The sequence below is a fragment of the Saccostrea cucullata genome, unplaced genomic scaffold, assembly GCF_032062105.1.
Source record: "Saccostrea cucullata isolate Sc308-1 unplaced genomic scaffold, CSIRO_AGI_Scuc_v1 ctg4264, whole genome shotgun sequence".
NCBI lineage: Eukaryota > Metazoa > Mollusca > Bivalvia > Ostreida > Ostreidae > Saccostrea > Saccostrea cuccullata.
Genome location: NW_026930950.1, coordinates 1 through 15,737, shown reverse-complemented (window position 1 = coordinate 15,737; position 15,737 = coordinate 1). Strand labels below are relative to the sequence as shown.

The following is a 15,737-nucleotide window of genomic DNA, read 5'->3' as shown; positions in this document are numbered from 1 at the left end:
TAAATAACTAATTCAAAAATTATTTGTAAAATTTGACCCATTTTGATTTTCCATGCTAAAATTGAAAAAAAAAGAATTTCTAAAACTACTGCTGCATGGACTGTTGAAATGAAAAAGAAAGTACCTTTTTAAGAAATATTTGACTGCTACTGTTTACGTCACACTATAGACGGGAACACCCATATCTTTTCAATCATATACCTGTAAGCTGGCATACAATGTAACAATTAAAACATTTATTTACTGCATGTGTTCTTGGACATAATGCGTTTTGTCGATCCCTGGAACCAATCTGTTTGCCTTCTGTCTAACGGCCTCAGGCAATCAGTTTGGTTTTTAGGTCCGATGAAACCAACATATTGCCCTAACTCAATCATTGACTAGGTTTGAGGGCAACATGCACCTAAAGTAGGTCATAAAAATTATCAAAGCGGTCAAATAGGTCATAGATAGGTGCAATATTTCAGTGGTCCAATATAGATTTTTATGAGAGTTCAGAACAAAAATTACAGTGAATGTTAGATTTATTTAAAGAAAGCTTTATACCGGTATATTAACAATTTTGAGAGGTACATGTACGTGTACGATTAAAACAATTCAGAATTGTCTGCAGGATTGTAAATTACATTTTCTGGATAATATGCAGACAAGAAGAGGCAATGATTTTTTTTGTGTTATAATCCATGATCCAATTTACAAGATTTATATTGTAAATCACTATAATTGAATTGAATTAAAATTTAAAGAGAGAAAAAGATATAATTCTTTAATATCAAGCAGGTTTACAGCTTTTTTTTGGACCACCTTTCTTGGATGTCAGCGTCCTACAATATGGTTCAAAACAAATAACATTCCATTTCCGAATACCCCCGGTATTTTATATACGAGGTATATTGCACAAGGAGGATTTTCTACCTTTATGCACTTTAATTTGATCTTGACAATATTATTTAGTAGAAATATTTGGGACAATGTTTTCAAACTCATTGATGGATCAAGGTAAAAAAGGGACAGTTCATGATGTCGCATGAGCATTGGGGATAATGTCAGTTTGGTCGACGTACTTTTAAATTGAAGGATTTATCTGTTTTGTTTTGATTAGGGATAAAGAGGTCATTTTTTTCAAGTTCTTTAAATTACGTTTTTAAGTTTTGAAACTATAAATATCACTTTATATGAAGATTTTGGTAACAAATTATTCATTTAGGTCTATGCAAAGTCATAAGTTCTGAAGAAATATTCGTAAAAGATTCATGTTTATATGCGTAAAGTAAAAAAATTTAACACACCCAATTGAATTTGGTATTCTCTGTATTCAATTGCAATATATTAAACCCATGCATTTTTGATGAGAACCGAACTACCAAAGATATACATGCTGTTCCTTATTATTGATTTATTTTCAATAAACACAGTTCTTAATGGGGAAAACAAAATATTTGAAATGGTCATTTAAAAATATTTTATTGGAATATTTACTAAGAATATATTACACGAGGATGCCGCCTAATGAGTGAAATTGACAAGCACTTAAAATGTTTATATATTTGATTAAATTTTGTAGAAATTAAGTTTGTTTGAATTAGGTTGAATTTCTACGGTAACAAGTAAACCACCAAAGATCATTCAACTTTACACGTGAAGGATAATATTTACTTGACTTGATTTTTGCTTCAAAGATAACATTTATTCGCAAAACGACAAAAATATAGAACAGTTGTATAGACCGCGAAAAGTCAAGTCATGAGTGAATGGAGCAAAGTTATGCAAGAAAGGAAAACTATGCTCTGAGAAATAAATTGAGAAATAAATAGATAGATTGTATACTTAGTGTCCCTAATATGGGGAGGTGGGGGGGGGGGTAGGATTTGTAAGTCGGGAATGAGGGGAAGGGGTTTAAGGCATATCGTCAGCATCCGAATCAAATTGTCATATGTTCTGTATTGCGACTATTTATAACAAATGCTGTTGACCAAATCCACCGTTCTTCTGTTATGACCCTGGACCCTCAGAATTATAAATTATTAAGCAGACTTGAAACAGGATCAGAATACATTTACAAAATTTTATCATCTATAAGACGCTATTATAATTCTACTAACTGATGGGAAACTGAACTTGAACTCAAAATATTAAGCATTTTGGTGATGCTATCTTTAGAAAAAAAAACTATTTTTGTCTGCTTGACCTTTAGATGCATCAGTTTATATTTGGGCGCTATTCATATTTCGACCGAAGGCCAAATTATTCCATGATCCTGGGGCAAGGATTGTTAGAGCCGGTCATTTGTAGTAATCCTTTCAGCCAGCTGCGGTTTAATGATGCCCACGCCCCTGACCCTAGCTGCTCTTGGATATTCATCGCGGCATGTTAGTATGAAAATGACAGATTGCTTTTCAAGGAAAAAAAAAACCCTCATAAGTATGAAATCCGGATAGGACCATGTACGTATAATTCGCTATCGCATCACGGCACCATCGAGGTTTCTGTCGAAAGTGCGATTACAATAAATTTTTAGCGATGCTATGGCGATGGTACGATAATTAACTCAGTGATTTGCGTGGAGGTGTGACAATGCGATGGCGATCGATGATGCGATGACATTTGATGAAGCGATGGTGCAATAGCGACTCGATAGTGCCGCGATGACGATGCTGTGATGGTACAGTGTACATGTAGGATGACGATGTTGTTCAATATCGCTCCACCGTAATATCACAAAATCATCATCGCACCATTGCGCCTTTGCTTCTTTGTCGTCACGCCGTCGTATAATCGTGCCCGGACCTACTTAATTTTCAGTCGATGATCGATGATGGTTCGTTAGTGAACTCTCATGCAACTGTATGTGAATTTCATAGTCCACGGGTGGCGTCTCAATATATTTATGTGAATATACAAGTATTCTCGAAGCCCGTACTATTCTCAAATGAAATTTTAAAAAAAAATGCCACTGTAACTTGTGCACTATAACTGCAATGTGTGCCATATATAAATTAATACAATGTTCAGATGTATGATGTAGGCATCATAAAACAAAGCATTAGACTTCTGAATCATTGGTTTTGCTGAGCATCTACTAATTTGGTATATAATAGCGATTAATTAAGACGTTGTTGCACTAGGGAAAGGGACAGATAATATAACAGTAAGGTGCAGAGGTCTTGAAAACTGTTAAAATTTTATTTAAAATATGCTGGTCCAGGAGTCACTCCCATGAAGATACAATGCATCAATACCTATTTTTATAGCTATTTAAACGACCTACATGTAAACACGCTTAACATAGGCATAAACTACAATGACTTTAATGGGGAAAATAAGCTGTTGATTAATTGATTATTGCAAGGTCAAGTGAATGAACCCATGCATTGTTATATTGTACGGATATTGCCAGAATTTTTAGAATGAGTCCCGCTAATTCATTTTTTAATTTTTTTTAAAAATTTCTAGCAATACTTTGTGAATAATGTAGCAGTGTGACGCTAATAAAAACTTCATTTCTGACAGGTGCATTACAATTGATAAAAAATAATAAATAAATATAACATATATTTGCCGATAAATTCATGGTATTTTATTACGAAGCTTGCATGCTGTGTATATTATATTGATTTATCTATATTCTTTTCCTAATGGTCATTTTACTTCTGCTTTACATTTGAAGAATGGAAAATGTATTATGAAAATTCAAAATCTTAACTTCAAATGAAGAGGAAATATTTGTTTTAAATTTAACTTCGCTAGATATCGAACGACTCGAATTTTAGGGCAACCCTGTAGTGACGTAGAGGAAAATTTTTCGTAACCCCGAACATATATTCATGCAGTGACCGACTTTTATGTTAGATGCAAGAGACGTTGTGGAGCTCATTGTCCCTTTTGTTAATAAAAATATATTAATTTATATTTATAAAAGAGTTTTGGATATAAATTTAAAAAACTATCAATTTTTAAGGTAGGACATTCTATTTTTTTGTTGTATAAATGTGATAAGTCAAGGATTTTGCATTGTGAATAAAAGACCGCGTGGTAAATTTGTGGTCGATGTACATGTGGGGTAGTTAAAGAGATGCCCGTACATGTATTTTTTTAAAAACTGTCTGTCTTATTATATGCATTTCATTTTAAAGAATTGATATTGATATATTTTGTGATAATTTTCAATTAAAATAAAATTATTCTATGCTGCACATTATTTATAGATATGTATTGCATTTTTAATTTTTTTTATGTATATAATCATGATACATATATTTGTTGTATGCACAAAAGTATCCAAAATATGAAGGAAAAAAACAACAAATCTACAATTAAGGCTTTTGCAGGGTACTGTGTTATAATGAGTTCTCGAATTTCTTCCATGAAAACCATATTAGCCTATATTTACGAAACAAAATGCACGATTCGTTTTATAGTAATACATACATGAAAAGTCTTTGTATTCTATTTTTATTATTCATATTAAAAAGGCGCAAATTGTAATGAACACGTAATGAAAATTTACCGAAAAAATGCAAATATAGACAGGAACGGAATTATAGAGCGTTATCATCATGATCATACGGGATTCATTATTTAGTTTCGCAGTGACATATCCGGTGAAATTTACAGTGAATTCGAACGATGAAATTAAAAACGTCTGCTCGCATGCTTTGGGGCTTTGAAAAATCAGGTTGTTTGTTTTTTGTTTGTTTGTTTTTGTTTTTTTTCTTATAAATATTATGCAGCTTTTAAAAGATATATCTGTTACTGTGACATAATTATTGTAAAGTTTAAAGAAGTTAGTGATATAAATTCAAATTGAAATTTCGATTTGTTTAAGATTTACCAACATTGTTATTTTTTGTGAAAAAAAAAATACTCGTGGAAAAAAGCTCTGTAAATAGGATAAGTTCTGTTTAAAATATCTGTTTACAATCTGCACTTTTAAATGTAATTATCAATGTCAGACAGCAACTGCTTTGAGGGATCTTAACAACCCACTTTACTTTTTGAATTTATTTTAGATCTTTTGTTTACATCCTGATTGTAACGTCAGATTTAATTGACCCTTTTTGCCAAGGACTCTGTACCTGGGACTAGGAATTTTGAATCTGACAAAAAAGTTTGGATATCATAATGTTTTCTATAGACGACTTTCACATTTACAAAAGTTATTCCCCTTTGCGGGGTCAACCGGCGTAAGGCACTGTTTTCCCTCCTTACCAACTTTATGGGTCAGTATCTTAGAAATAAATATGATTGTATGAATATGTTCAATATGTTTTTCATGTTGCCCCATACTCTGGCAATACAGGTACAGATCAAAATTGTCTGATAACATTTGAAGATTAAAAATATTAACAGGTAACTTACAAAGGACAAAGTGGGAAAAATGAGCGTTACGCCGACAACGGGAGATAAATCTTAGGAATGCGAAATTCGTCTATTCAGTTTTGCCTGAATAAGGAGAGAAGGAAGGCTTGCATTTTTCACCTCTAGGCCTATATGAGTTGTTAAGTAGGCCTATATGAGTTGTTAAGAACACAAAATTCAACTTTCTTTAAATTTTAGGTAAAAAATATTTCTAAAAACACTGCTTGTCATTTAGGTATTTTTACTTACATTTTGGGGGAAAAAGTGAAATTAAACTGGGACAGACTCATAGAGTTCTTTTACAGGATCTGGATGCAACGGTTATTAGGCCCTGAACATTAAAACTAAAATAGAAAGATGAGGCATGTTGACTATGAATTTAAAGTAAACAGACAAAAAGCACGATGTCATTTTATTGGACAAATCTAAGGTTAAGGACGACACTTGGAAAACTCTTAGTTTAATATAGAGTATATATGTCTTATATTGATCTTGGTTTTATTCTACGCAGGGTTTGGAATTTACACTAGACACTGCAAAAATGAAGAAGGAGGATGCAGAGTCTTCTAAGAGTTGCTCTTCTGACGATTCCATTGTCCAGGAGAAGAAACAAATCCAGGATAGGGATGGCTGGAAGGGGCGACTGGACTTTATTATGACATGTATTGGGTACGCCGTAGGACTGGGGAATATTTGGAGATTTCCTTACCTTTGTTACAAAAGCGGCGGTGGTAAGTCATTTTGCATTGATAATTGGTACCTTATAATGAATTCTATTACTTAAACATGTTGAAAATGCGCATTTTAACGATTTTTTTAAAAACATGAATTTGTTAACAAAAAATGAGAGGAAATATATATAAAATTCTCGAAATAAATTATACTTTTTTGTTAATGAAAAGGATGTGGCTACTTTAAATACCGTCATTTACATAGGCATTCGGTTGTAAGTCAAAAGATCAACGACAAATAGGCTATTTGACAGAGTAGCTCTAAAATATTTCGCCTGAGGTGTGAAAATCAAGAAAATAAACACATGTTCTCTCTATAAACTTCGGGAAAAAATTTTTTATCATACCCTTTCTCCGAAGGAGTAAGGGATATACTGTTTTATCCTTGTGTTTCTGTGTGTCGGTCTGTCCATAGAAAAATTCGTCACAGTTTTATCAACAACTACTAGTTGCAGATATTTGAAATTTTTGCACATTCTGATTCAACTTCCTGTTAATCCGTGCGTCTGTCCATACCAAATTTCCGTCGCAGTTTTCTCAGCAACTTTTCATTGCAGATGCTTGAAATTTTAGCACATTCTTTGTTTAGGCATGGCATATGGTGAGATTAATTTTTGTACGAATTCGATACCTTAGACTGAATTTTTATTTATCTTCACATAAGAGAATATCATATACCGGTATTCACACGTCAGACCAGGGTTATTACTAGTGCGCATTAGCTCACAGACTTCTTGTTTACAAAATGTTTTCATACCTTACGTGCCTAAAGAAAAGTCTGAATTAATAATTTATGACGCCGAGATTTAGATTATTGTAATAATCTTAATAACTTAGGGTTATATAATGAAGTGTAATAGGGACGGAAGTGCAGTGGATTTACTTTTTAGTGCAGACAGAATAAATAAAGCGACAGAGCTACATGTATTGTTAAAAACGATTGCCTTAAAATATGAATGAGAAAAAAATACATGTAAAACCCTGTCCTTGTGTTTTGCAACAGTATTCAACATACTTATGTTGGTTATTGTAAATATTTGTAAAGAGCTAAGTTATATGTATATAAAACTAAAGAGAGAAAAAAGTAATTGGAGCATTATGATCTTATAACGACAGGGAAAGATTTCCTTAAGTTTTAAAGAACTGCATGTGGGATGAAATTGTTTATTGTCGTGCTATCCTTTTATAGGCTTTCGTTTGATTTTTTTTTATATCTTTACAAAATAAGTACATGCTGTTTAAATAAACTCACTCACAAAAACGTGTAGAGGAAGTTTTTCCACTTATCGACAAAACACCGTAAAATTGCAAAGGATATGTTGACCTGAAAATATTTTACTTATAAAGACCCTCACTTGTGAAATTAAATGTTGTTGAAATTAAATGTTCGACAGCTACATACATGTATTTCATGACTTTTTAAACAAATATTATTTAATTTACATACTCTGGCCTGGGTCATACTTAAACTGTACGACAGTAATAAGTAAAACCTGGTCGAGCTTAACCTGTGTTTAAAAATTGGAAAAAACAGTGATGAAAGAAGGTCCCTATAACAAACTTTAACCTATTTTTCTCTGCTGTCAAAGAAGGTCCCTAAAACTTTGACCTATTTTTCGCTGGTAAAATGCCCTGTAAGTTTTCCGTAATGGAGACCTGGAGATAAGCATTAAAGATATTTAATACTTGAAAGAAACCCCTTTTTAAAAAATATTTGGAATACGTTTTGTCTATTTTCCGTAAAAAATTAAAATGAAAAAAAAATGAGAACGGCGCCGAAGAGCACGTAGTCAACAAAACAATTCTATCAGTCTGTAATGATTAGATCGATATTTTATTTTCCGACACTGCATTAATGAACCTTTCGAGGATATACAACTTCTCTTAAAATGCAATGCGGCAAATTATTATGTTGCCTCAATTATTATTATTATTATTATTTTTTGCGTATATACATGTATTATTCCGTTATGCAAGTTTTTAAATTAGTCTATGATTTGCAGAGATATTTCAAAATTTGGAATCAAAAGATTCACTGTATTGTATGTAATGTATAAATAAAAAACAACAAAATAATGATATTCAGGATATTTTCTTCTTATTAATAATAATATTTGTTTTGCAGGTGCTTTCTTCATTCCTTATATAATGTTTCTAGTCCTTTGCGGGGTACCTCTGTTCTTTATGGAAGCGTCTTATGGACAGTTTTCTAGTCTCAGTCCTATTTCAGTATGGAGAATGTGTCCACTGTTCAAAGGTAAGATCTAGATCGCTATTGACTTGAATTAGCCGAAGTTCATGCTAGAACGGCCAGTTTCCTTGTTACTTGCCCGGTTTCAGGTTTCTTCGTTACTTTACTTTGCCAAGGACTATATCTGTATATCATATCCAAGGCGAAGCTACTTCATTCATTGTATTCGTATGTTGTACTTTACGTGTCTGTTTACACATAACTGTTCACAAACACTCCAGCACTGCTATACTTGAATTTTCATTTGTTGATAAAAGTTTCCGCTTTTCTACGTTTTCCGGAAAGAATGATATTCTGTTGTATTTTAAAAGCCGGAAACTACACGCAGTTATCAGTGTATGACAATAAATAAAGGTGTAGGAAATTTCTCCTGCATTTTTCGATGAAATGAAAATCGATTCATGCATGCAACGTGTAGAATTTGCAAGCGTCAGCGAATATAAGCATGGAAAATTACCACTCTTTTTCTCATTTGCAGTGTGTGCAATAGGAAGAATAGGGCAATTGGTGCAAATTAAACTGATAAGCACTGGCAACTGACATGTATCGAAAAAACAACAATGTATTCACCTTGTGAATGGGTTAGGTGGACTATTACAAGTACAATAGGCAACCTGTACATTGATACTAGCATAAGGCAATCTTTGACGTGCAATGGCCACTGATAGGCCTTAGGAAAAAAAAGTTTACTGACCCCTTTCCTTAAAACCACAGAGTTCATGAAGAGGTCTTTCTCGCATGTTTTCTAGATACAAAAATATGCATTGCAGAATTTATTCATGAATAAAATAAAAATCTGTCAAAGAGATAGACTCAAATAGTAATACACCACGCATTAACATTGCAAAGCTTAGCAAAAAATACACAATAATTTTTAAGATTATATAGAAATAAAAAAGACTTCATAATCAATTTTTAACATGTACACAATTTTTTATCTGAAAAAGAAATAACTCCACGCTTCATTAATTTAGATCTTAAAAATACTAGATTCGCCCACGTGGCGCAGTGGATAGAGGGTCTGCTCTAGAGTCGCGTAATAAAGAGTTGATCCTTACCTCGCGGGTTCGAATCCCTCTATGGGACGTGGAGATCGGTCCTTCAGATGAGACCGTATAAACGAGGTCCTGTGTCGCAGTAGGTGCTAGCACGAAAAAGATCTCTCCTTGCTCAATGGCCCTTAGTGCCGAGTATAGGACAAAATTTGCAGCTCTCCACCGGCAAGTGGTGGCGTCTCCATATGATTAAAAAATTCTCGAGAGGGACGTTAAACAATATACAATCAATCAATCTATCAATAAAAATTCTAGACTACAAAAATATAACATTCTTTCTTTATAAAATTTAAAAACATGCATTCCTTTTTTCAGGTGTTGGAGTGGGGATGGTAATGGTGTCTGCAATCGTGTGTATATACTATAATGTGATTGTGGCCTGGACGTTGTATTTTCTGTACATGTCCTTTCGGCTGTTTTGCCTTGGAGTACATGTGATAATGACTGGAATACGGAAAACTGCGTTGTTGGAATAGGAAATGTTCACAATCCAACTCGGACTAATGCTTCAGTCTTCTCCCTTGGGAATTCTACTTTCTATAACGCCAGTACTTTGTTTAATGGGACGATGGCCGCAATGGAGAACGTTACGGCAAACGCTACGGCGAACGCAACGGCTCTTGCAAGCAAAAAGATGTCAGCGAGCGAGGAGTTCTGGACGTGAGTAGTCATAAATTCATTCTTTGTGGGAATAATTTATGTTGAACAAATTCTATGTTAAATCTCTTTTCATTTTGATTGTAAGCATTTTGTATATGCTTACAAAGTCTATGAATTCATAACTTGGGCAAATAATTTTTTTTCTTGAAGACGTAAAAATCATTTTGAGTTTAATTATTTTCAAAAATTTTCTCTTTGCAGACGACACGTTCTAGAAATAACTGAAGGAATAAACGACCCGGGTACCATTCGTTGGCAGCTGTTGATCTGCTTGACTTTGGCGTGGGTCACCGTGTTCCTGTGCTTATTTAAAGGGGTCAAGGTTTTAGGAAAGGTACGTGGAACTTGTACCACAACCGAATCAGGTGTGATTAAAAACAAAGGTACACGCATAATAAATAGGACGGCCATATAAAATAGCTAGAAGTATTAAAACAGGTCTTCAGGTTAATAATAAAAGCAACCTATCCACTATCCTTAGATAATGTTAGGAGCTGAAATTTTAAGTTTTGGCCTCTTTAAAACCGAAAAAATCTTGGTCATCACAATGTGGATTGATTTTAGGTTGACATACTAAAACTTACCGGTACCTTCAACTTAAACTAAAAAAGACAACCATTTCGTTATCATCATGTTACAGCATTTAACTTGAATGGATCAAAATATAGCCTTATTTCATAATTTGCTAAGATCAGTATTGATTGAAACATCCACAGCACTCGAATATAATAATGATCCTAGTGACTCATTCGAACAGGTGGTGAACATACTATATTTGTCTCTCCGATAGTTCCTCGAAAAACCGAATCATCAGAATTGAGCATACATTTTCCATGATGGAACAAATGCAAAACGATTCATTAAATTTGAAATGAAATAATGAAATAAAATGTGCATTACCCCGATTAATTTACAGTGATCTTTTTTGTATTGTTCAACTTTTTAAAAATCTACACGGAGAAGAAAATCTTGAAGTAACAAAAGTACTTCATCATAAACTTCTTGTAAACATATAAATGATTTTGTTGATTGTTAATAAACCATTACTTGATACTTTTACTTAAGAACTTTTAAAGTTAACCTTTTCCGTAGCATTAGACACGTATTGTATTAAGATTCTTTTAATTGTTTATTATCATTAGATACTTGTACATATTGAATTAAGATTTTTCTTTGTTTCAGGTGATGCATTTTGCAGCCCCTTTTCCTTATCTAGTCTTACTCGTATTACTAATCAGAGGGGTAACCCTACCTGGTGCTTTGAACGGCATTAAATTCTACATTTTACCGAAATGGGAGAGGTTGACAGACTACCAGGTAAATACACCAGACACAGAATAATTGGGGAAAAAAATAGTTCCCAATACAGAAAGCTTGTTCAAGGCTTCTTAAAATTACAATGTACTTTAAAGGAGCGTTTACAAATGTTATGGATGTTTCGCGAGTCTTTCGCAGCATGTATCTTGCGGGAAGATCGGAGCAAATGGCTTGCAATCGATTGAGAATTTGATTTTCTTTTTAAAAAAAGTTGTTTGCTTTGGCAGCGGTTAACAGATGGTATAAGGTTTCAAAACAGTGGAAAACTTCTTTTGTTCATACCATGACACAGATATTGAATTTAAATGATAAGTTTAAATTTAGAACAAAATATACGATAGAGGAGTGTATTTACTTCCCGCGACAAAAAACTATTTTGAACGTGAACCCAGAATATTCTCAATCGATATTTCGCAATAGCAATGATTTCCCTAAATCAGGCACAAATAGATATAATTAGCTAACTTGAACAAGAGGCTCGATTTAGCTTTCCTGATCTGTACATCTATATTTATAACAATATATGTATGAATTGTACATAGTCTGTGTTTGACAAGTGTTTGTTTAAATTAAAGTTTCATGTTTTTGTCTTCATCATAACCGCTCCAGTTACGTCCAAACTTATTAGAAAGCATTATTGCGTGAAGGGATCTATTTTGTATTTGGATAAATACATTTTCGCGCTTTTTTAAAAAGGGTATTATTAAAAAAAAAGTGATATATAAAATTTAGTGTGGGATTCTTTTAAAAATCTATTTTTATTTTAGATAGTTTTGATTTTTTAAATTGCAAAACTTTAATGTAAAATATATTCTAAATACAAAGTGGGATCTTCAAAACAAGTCGAGAAGTGCAGAAATTTCAAAAGTAAATTAGCTGATAATTTTCAAACAAACGAGACAAGTTTACACAATGTTGGTTCAAAAAATATCAAAGGATGTCAACTATCTGTTTTATAACCATTAACTAAGTGATACTTCTGTATCTTGCCAAATTACAGATACGAGATATGCTTTATGTTATCCTTTCATTCTTGCTAGAGGTAAAGCAACGTCTCGACAGAAAGAATTATGACTGGCAAAGTTGAATTCTGCTTTTTTTGCCAAACAAAATACATTTAAGCACCATGTGAAGCCATGTGCACATCAGAAAGTTATCACAACGAAATTCCTCAGAAAAGCTTATCTTTAGAGAAATTTTGTGAACACAACTCGGTAGCTCTATATTAAAGTTTTAATTGTAATGGTATGAATAAATAAAGTTGACAAGTTTTTTTTGAAAAAAAAGGGTTTAGAGGTTTATTGGAAATTTTCTATGAAGCACTTCAATATCATTCATTTTTTTTTCAATTTTACAGTACACATAATTATGCCTAAACATTATTGATTATATATTTGATTTTGATGTATATTAGGTGTGGGGAGATGCAGCATTACAGATATTCTACTCAGTGGGCATGGCATGGGGAGGAATCATTACTATGGCCAGTTATAACAGATTTAGCAATAATATCTACAGGTAAGATCATCAACAAAATATTTTTAAAAAAATCCCTGTTTCGAAAACGAAGTATTAAAAAAAATTTAACATTCGTGTAGTGGTTTATTTTCAACATGCAACACAGTTAATTATGTATGAATTAAAAAAAAAAACTTGCGGAAAAAGTTTCATATTAGTTTTGTTTTCCAATATCAAGGTTAGTAAAGTCAGTCAGTAGACCATGATTAGCCTTGGCAAATGTATTTTAAGTGCGTAAAATTTCATCGCGAGTGTTCAAAATCATGTATGTCAACTCATCTATTTTTATTTTTAGGGATGCAATGTTGGTACCTATAATAAACTGCGGCACCAGCATATTCGCAGGTTTTGTGATTTTTTCCATTTTGGGATTCATGGCAGAGTCCGCCAATACGACAGTTGAGAAAGTCGTTAGTCAAGGTACTTGCATTAAATAATTATCTAAATAAACATACCAAACTCTTACATGGATCACGCAGATAGAAATAAAAACAAATGCCATATCTGTTAAATTAATGTTTAATTTTCTCCAAATTTGATTTACATATAACAAATCTTTCATTTTCACACTGTTTAAATGATTTGTAATTTGCTGGAGGGAGAAGAAAACGTAATGGCTTAAAATACATATATATTAGTCAATATCAGATATATTATAGAATAAGATTTAGATCAAGGCATCAATGTTCAGCTAAAATTGTAAATTATTTTGTATCCATAGGACCTGGTTTAACGTTTGTTGCCTATCCAGAAGCTGTTGCTAACCTCCCTATTTCACCTATGTGGGCAGTCCTGTTTTTTCTGATGTTATTCACCATTGGTTTGGACAGCCAGGTAGCTAAAACCCCATCTCCTAAGCATTTATGTTATATTTTCTGTTCCCAAGTCTATTTGAGAGGTATATTAGCAATTTTTGAGTTTTAAAATTAGATTTGAAAATGTTAACGATGATAAAAATTGATGATTAAAAGTTGAACTTATTTTTTTTTTTTTATATCATCATGAAGGGCTCTTTTTTCAAAACAAAATAAAACCAAAAAAATCTGTATTGGATAAAGAAAAGAATGTATATCAGATAGTATATGTAACCATTTGTTAACTTCATGGCAATAGCATATTGCATATGACTTTTTAAAAGTCATTTGAATGTGTCCAACATTTTATATTTCTCCATTAAAATGTGCAGATGAATCAATTGGTAAGACTTACATGTCGAATAAATAGTGTAGAACAGTTGGTATCATTGTCGTTTACTGATTTTTATTTGAAAAACTAAAATAAGCATAGATGTGGACATATTTTAATTTTCAACTAAAAATCGGTAAACAACAGTATGATGGTTACATATGGAACATGTACATTTTAATAGAGGTTTCTGATTGTGAAAGCATTTACTGATTGTTATTTACCTATTAAAACATTCTTAGAAAAATTCTAAATAAATAAGGAAATGAGAATAAAAATAAAATTCAATTTGGTGAAGACTGATTTGGATAAAAAAAATTATGTTGTTAAATCCTTTTAGCTTGTTTTTCAAAAAAGAGCCAAGAAAAAGGGGGAAAAATGTGAAATGACACTCTCAAGTAGACTGAATTGAATATTTTCCTGTTACCTTAAATTAACATTAGACAGAAAGCAACACCAGTCACAAGTATGTAAGCAGTATTATATTACAGATTGAGAATAATGAATAACTTTTCAGAGGTGAAAAATATTCAGAATTAATATGTTTAGATATAAGAGTGTTTTACTTTATCAACTTAATGTATAATTGATTAAATGTTATTTTCTCTTAATAAATAATAAAGTTTGAGTAATTAATACTCAAGCTAAAAAGACATTTTTACTCTTTCTGATTGATGGAAAACAAAGTTGCAACAAACTTTATTTAAACAACTCTTCAGAAATTGTTTTTGTTCACCATCCCAACACAGAAAACTTATCAAAAAAGTAAAATTAGATTTATCGCCACTTATTGTCAAAATTACTATAGGCATACATGTTTACATGTATTCGTAGTATGAATTCAGAGATAAAAGAACAGGGTGAAATGAAAGTACCTGTATGATTTGTATTTAAAATGAAACTGCTTGATGCAAAGTCTGGAAAGCAACATTTGTACAGTGTACTTTGTTAGCCAGCATTGTGTGGTTTGTTGCATTGTTCATTTTGTTTCATTAAACTTCATACTCATACTAAGTAAAATCACATTGAAAATGTTCTAGCATCCTCAATTTAGTAAAAGGTCATCTTTCTTATAATTGCTTTTATCATGTTTTCAATTGTTCATTTAAAAAAAAAATCTATTCTGTGTTGGGAGGGTACTTAACAAAAATGTATCTTTCTTAAATGAAAATTAAAGAAAAAAACAATCCATTCTTTCTAATCTGTAAGTTTTAAAACATTTCTTTTCACTGAAATAGAAAAAATCATGCATTGAAAGAAGCAACTATGTTATCCATGCTGAAAAGTTCATTTTCAAAATTAACAGTTTTTGTATACATGAAACAAACTATATTCTGTTAGAAGGTGAATGTGAAGCGCTTTACTTTGGGGGTAAGGTCGACCTTTTAATTCATTCAGGTAAGCAAATACATGAAACAGAGTGTTAGAGAAAAGATGGGTACAATGTGAAATTAATTATTTTCATGTCTATTACAAACACTTTGTGGAAATCCTAGCCTTGATAATTGAAAGCATTTTAGAAAAAGTATTACATACTTTTATAAAATGTTTCTTTATCATGCTTTCTGGTTTGGACAGGGTGTTTTAAGCATATCTTTGTATGCTCATCAATCAAAGCATGAGTATTTATATGTGAACGACTGAAGGTTGAATGACTGAACT

The 15,737-nt window shown here is 32.2% G+C and overlaps 1 pseudogene; it reads left to right on the top strand.

Moving 5' to 3' along the window:
* The first annotated feature begins 3,802 nt into the window (after positions 1–3,802).
* On the top strand, positions 3,803–15,731 carry LOC134230711 (sodium- and chloride-dependent glycine transporter 1-like; annotated as a pseudogene).
* The last annotated feature ends 6 nt before the right edge of the window (positions 15,732–15,737 follow it).